The following is a 6,000-nucleotide window of genomic DNA, read 5'->3' on the forward strand; positions in this document are numbered from 1 at the left end:
AATCTCTTGCGGAGGAGTTTAGGGAGGTGACCTCCAGCATTGAGAAACTTGGTTCATCCATTTAAGGCTCTGTGGACATTCAGCGCAGACTTTTTGTTTATTCATTAATGGAAAGAACAGTTTTGTGTAGGCCCTGGCTCTTGCACTTTCCTATTTTGGCAGAGAATTTTGCTGTCATTGGCCATCTCAAGCAAAGTCTTCAGACAGTTTCCCTGCCTGCTAGTTCCCAGCCCACACTCCGGTCTGCCAGCAGCCAGCCTGTATCCTTGTCTGCCCAGAGACTCGGCTGCCCAGTGCCCCAGAGCCATCAGCGGTCCTGCCTGGTCCCTGGTCAGCAGCCTGGCCGCTGTGGTGGTCTCCGGTTCCTAGGTTTGGATTTTGTTTTCCCTTAATAACAACCTTCATTTAAAAACTGCATTTTGTGTTTACTTGTGTTATCTTTGACTAATATTTAAATTTGTTTCATGATCTGAAACATTTAAGTGTGACAAACATGCAAAAAAATAAGAAATCAGGAAGGGGGCAAACACTTTTTCACACCACTGTATGGTATTCCAGGGGTGGCTTGCTGTTGGGTGTTGAACACCTCTTGGCTAATGGCAGACTTTTCCACCCACATGCCACACACTGTATCTTTACCTCTTGTAGCTTTATGCCATTGTTTCTTAGGCTGGTTGGATCCTTCCTCAGGTGCTGGTTCAAAGCTGCACAGGAAGGCTGCATGATCATGGAGTTGTTTCCCAGAGTCATGGCAAAGTTCTTAGCTCTGTGTCCTCTTGGAGTGCCGTGACCTGGAGGTTGGTGCTCAAGACACGTGACTGTGTTTCTGTAGTTTCTGTCAGAACCGTCAGAGGTAGAGGTTCCTGCACTTGTGCCCAGATTTTCAATCGCTGGAAGTCTACCAGGGGCTCAAATAGATTCAGTAGATCCTTGCCAATGAGAAAGGGGATTGAGTTTAGCGGCGATATGTACACACGGTGGATCAGGCTCATGGGATCAATGGATAGTTGTAGTAGGGCGATATGTTCCCACATGTGTGTAAGCCCGGAATGTCCAGAGAGCATTTTTTGATCTGCACGGTCTTGTTCATTTTAGCGACGGTTGCTTGCACCTGGGTGAAAAGCTTGGTCGAAATTAGGGGGATGTCTGCAGCTGTGTCTAACAACTAAGGCTTCAAGCTGTAGGGTGTGGTCATCCACAGGCCTGCTGTTGGTATCTAGGTGGGCAACCAGGATTGCGCTTTCAGGTACCTAGGTGGACAACCAGGATTGCGCTTTCAGGTACCTTAGCTTCCTTGAGGGGGTTTTGGCAGATAGGCCAACAGCTTGTCTCAGTACAGCTGGGTTTGGAGTCTGTAGACAGCGGAGGTTGGTTTTCTTTGGCTCTTTGTTCCTCCAAGGCTGGTGGTGGCTCCTTGGTACATGTAGAGAAGGTGATTTGCTTAGGGGTGTCTGGCAAAAGGTGATCGTCACTTGTGTCACGTGTTCATTTGGGTGGCTCTGGCAGACCTGGGCTGCACTCTTTGTTGCAGAGCTCGGCTGGTTCGCCAGTGAGTACTCTTCATTTTCTGCCCATCTAGTCATAAGGGTTTCTCCTTGATGTAGTTTTGGATTTGTTTGTGGAATCATGCTCCAAGACATCCTTCAGCATCTGTAGGAGTTCCTTTTCCGTTAGACGGGTTGGACAGTCATGTTTGGGTCATAACCACTCTTTAGGCCTTTGAAGTGTTGAGATTGTTTTTGTCTCAAACTTGGGGGGCTCGATGAGCCCGTAGCAGTGGCTGGCAATGATAACCTTTGGACACCCAATGAGGGTGAGGCTTTGGCCTTGGGTTGTCAGAGTAGTGCATATTTTCCCACCGATCAGTGTGCTCTCTGGATCATTCCTGGGTCTGAAACGCATAGTCACAGCTAGGGTGCATAGGTCTCCACCCTCATTGCAACCTATGGTTGGCATGGGTGGATGGTTCCCTTCCCATGCTAGGTCTGAGTTCTGGGTGGCCATACTTAGGATGGTCGTAGTTTTGGCTGGCTTTTCAGCTTCCACTTGCTGTTGGTTGTATGCCTTAATGGCTAGGTCACGGAGCTGCAGGATCTTAAATGTGAGAGGATCAGCTATTAAACCCAGGTAACGGCTTATGTATGGATGGAGGTTCTGAAGGAAAAGCTTTTTAAAGTTTAAGTCTTCTTCCATTTCTGGTTCATTTTGAGATCCTTTCCAGAGGTGGTTGCTGTATGCCTGGGGGTTCTCTTGTCAACTTTGTTTGACAGCCATGGTGACCTGATAGCATGCTCTAATTCTGGGTCTGTGAATTCCCTAATCAGGACCTCGTGCAGCAGCTGGGAGTCAGCCTTGACTTTTCCTGGTTGATGATCCAGGAAGCTGCAGACTTCAAGGCTGGAGGTTACCCTAATTAGGTATACTTTATCTTGAGGGGTTGCTTGGTCTAGCATCCCGAGATGAAAGTCTATGTCTTGCAGATTAGCATGGATGTCTTTGCCCCCAGCTGGACTGGGGGTAAAAGTGTTGATATTCCGTGCCACCTTAATCTTAGTCTCTGATGGACACCCCTCTTCGCTGTGGAGAATGGCACTCATGAAAGTTTTCCTCTTCGTCTGCTTCCTTGAAGCTGCTCATCCTGGGATTTAGTGGAAGACTCTCTTGGTACCGACTTTGTGGCACATTGTGCGAGTGGACTTCCATTTAGGCATCGAGCCCTTTTCCCTGGCCGTGGGATGCTGCCAGACTGGATGTTAATGCTTTCACCTGGTACTGAGGCTTTTTGAATTACCGGTTTCTCGTATGATTGCTCCAGTTCTCTCTTCAATCGAGTCAACTCCTCCTTGTTGCTTATGTGCTCCTGTTGGAGGTTGTGGAGTTGAGTTCCAGTGGACCTGAGTTCCTGGCTCAGATCACCTACCTTGTTTCTGGCTTCTTGCAAGTAGGTCTCTAAAGCTGTGATGCGTCTGTTGTCTTGGAACCCTTCCATTACTCTCTGTAAGAGAATCTCGGTTGATGTGAACCTTTCTGCTAGATCCTCTCTGGCAGCCTTTTCCAACTGCTCGCAGCGGTCTGCCTTGGTTTGCAGTTCTGTCATGGCCTTTTTGACCAGTTGGTTGGTCTGTGCCTTTTGATCAGCCAGGACTTTGGCTGTATGTGCAAACTTATTTCTTTCTTTTTCGTCTAGCTTCACAAAGGTTATGAGGTTATGGGCCAGAGAATCACAGATCTTTACTAAGTCTTTGTTCAAATGAGTGGGTTTATCCATCATGAGCTCTATTATATTTTGGTCGAGCTGAGGTCATTCTTTGCCTTCGAACTGAGAGTTCAGACATCCGCTGGCATCACCATTACCATGGAAATGAATACACAGAGTGCTTCTCAGTGCTTTTCATTCATACAAAGCAATTTGTGTGAGGTGCATGCAGACAGCGGCGCTGCTTACAGAAACAGTTACTTTTGCGAGACGCTGCTCGCATCAAACAGAATAAAACAAATGCGCAACCATCAGATAACAGCGTTAGCTCTACGTTCTGTGCATGGTTGTCTCTCTCAATTGTGGCGGATCAGACAACACAAAGCTCCCGTACAAACTTAACACAAATGAAAACTTTACACAGCTCTTTATAAAATTTTAATCAAACTTGCTCCAGCGAGCAGGCACAACACTTGACCATTAGGTAGCTAACCTAACGATAAAAAGGGAGCGGTGAACTACAGCTGAATATAACTACAGTCTCGTACTTACACACTGGTTAACTGGATAATGCCTTGTAGGACTTAAGAAATGGAGAGATTCTGAGAGTCTGTCCTTTACTTTTACCTTGTAACTAAGAGTTTTATCAGAAAATAATGCAGTTTAGGCTAATGTACACTAATAGAACTTTGTCCTTTACGTTACAAAGGGGAAAATGTTATGACCAACAACAACACAGTAATCTATTTAACACTATAACATCAAACAACACATAGGACAACTTAGGTTTTCATATAGCCTACTAACTGTTTAAACATATTCCAGCATTTTCCACCAATATGTAGGAAATCTACGTGTTAGGGGAACAGCAGTAGTTTTAAGAATTCTCCACCATAATATGTAATTAACGTTTAGCTCAGTTACAGTGTTAATCAGAATTATTAAACAGAACCCCTTTAACTATTCGTCCAGCAATATCATTTCAGAGTCCACACAACAAGCACTGATAACAGTTTCTCCTGTCGCTGGAAGCAGCTGTTGTAAAAGCAGTGGTAAATTTAGAATCAAGTGATAGAGATGGTTATTGACGGGACCCCCCTTTAAGCTGTCTCTGTGTTCTGCTCAGAGATATCCAACACATGACACCTGTATGCAGATCAAAGAGTGTGTTGTTACAGGTCAACTATTTGAACTCTAACACTGCTCTCCTTTCAGCAAGAACCTTCCAACCATCAATTTTTCTACTCATAGTACTTTCCAATTCATCAAATCGTCTGTTCACAAAGTTGCACAAATCATCTAGTCTAAATTACTAATATTTAAACAGCACCCATAAAGCTCAGTCAAATTAGGTAGTTGTGACGGCTCTGAGAAAACAGGCCACACCAATATTTGGCCTGTTGGAGTATCCACTAGTTTCATACAAGTGGGTACAGTACGGATAGAGTAGAGAGTAGGCTGATTCATCCAATAATCTGAGTGTGTCGCCAAGCTATAAATCACTGTATGCTACAGGAGTGTTGGCCCTCTCGTTCACACAAACACTTTGGAAAAATGCTCCTTGTTGGATATCACCTGTTTGTTCTGCAATGATCCACTCTGTATCACCCAGTTCTCTGCAAAGTTATCTCATCATTCACAGACCTGATACAAAATCAAGAAGTACTCCATATCAACACACACACACAAGAGAGAATAGAGAGTGCGGCAGCAGCATGACTGAGGCCGGTCAAAAATTAAGAGAACTTGGAGCAAAAGTGCACTTGAATGCTCATAAGCTTTTTTTCTTTATTTTTTTGCTGTTTCCCTTGTTATTTTTTTAAAATAAAATTGGGTATTTATTTGACAAAATAATCTAATAATTATACATTATTTCAGAGTTTAGTAAATGCCCCTAAAAATCAGTTCAAGGGGCAAAAATTAGGGGGGGTCCCCCTGTTAAAAATGAACAAGTCGCCTACTGCGTACCATACATGCGAGTGCGGCAAGAGGTTAATTGAACCAGGTGTAAAACAAAGGAAAGAGACACCGCAGAGAACCTGTTTTTCAATCGTACGCTCTTAAGTTTGTTGATTATCTTTTCTTACAGTTTGTTGTTTTGTTGCTTTGAATTCACGTGAACAATTTTATTTAACCTACGTTAAGCTGTTTTGATTTGAACTTGACATATAAAGCCGCCATTGATATACACTTTTGCATAACACGTAGAATATTCATTCACCTCCTCTATACGAGATCTACAAGCAAATTCATCTCATGGGAAGAAGATAACTCAAATGTACATGTTGGAAGTCCCATAAAGTGAAAATCTGAATGGCTTTGTTTGAAAGGAGCATAGAGAGCCAGAACAATCCTCTTGTGATGTCCAAATGTTTGCTTTTTCACATTATTTGCATATTTTTACTTTGTAGACTAAATTCTTGAAATGGAATTGTTATTGAAACTAATTTAGATGGGTCACAGCTCAAATTGCCACTTTATTAGTGGAATCAGCGGGAGGAGACGATGATAATGATGAAATGAAGATGCTTGCATGTACAAGAATGATGATACTAAGCTACATCGGTAACACTTCACAATAAAGTACACAAAATAATTAACGAATGAGTGAGGAATGAATCAAGAACAACCGTATAATTGATTCATTAGAAGTGTAAAGTGGTTCATCAGTATGACTGAGGTGTACACAAAGGGTAAGATAATGATGATGAAATGAGGGATTACTTCTCATTTACACCACTAAGGGGGCACACATTAATGAGTAGTTATTAATTAGTAGTTAATCAGGAACAACTCATGAAGAA

Source organism: Siniperca chuatsi, linkage group LG18 (assembly GCF_020085105.1).
Source record: "Siniperca chuatsi isolate FFG_IHB_CAS linkage group LG18, ASM2008510v1, whole genome shotgun sequence".
Classification (NCBI taxonomy): Eukaryota; Metazoa; Chordata; class Actinopteri; order Centrarchiformes; family Sinipercidae; genus Siniperca; species Siniperca chuatsi.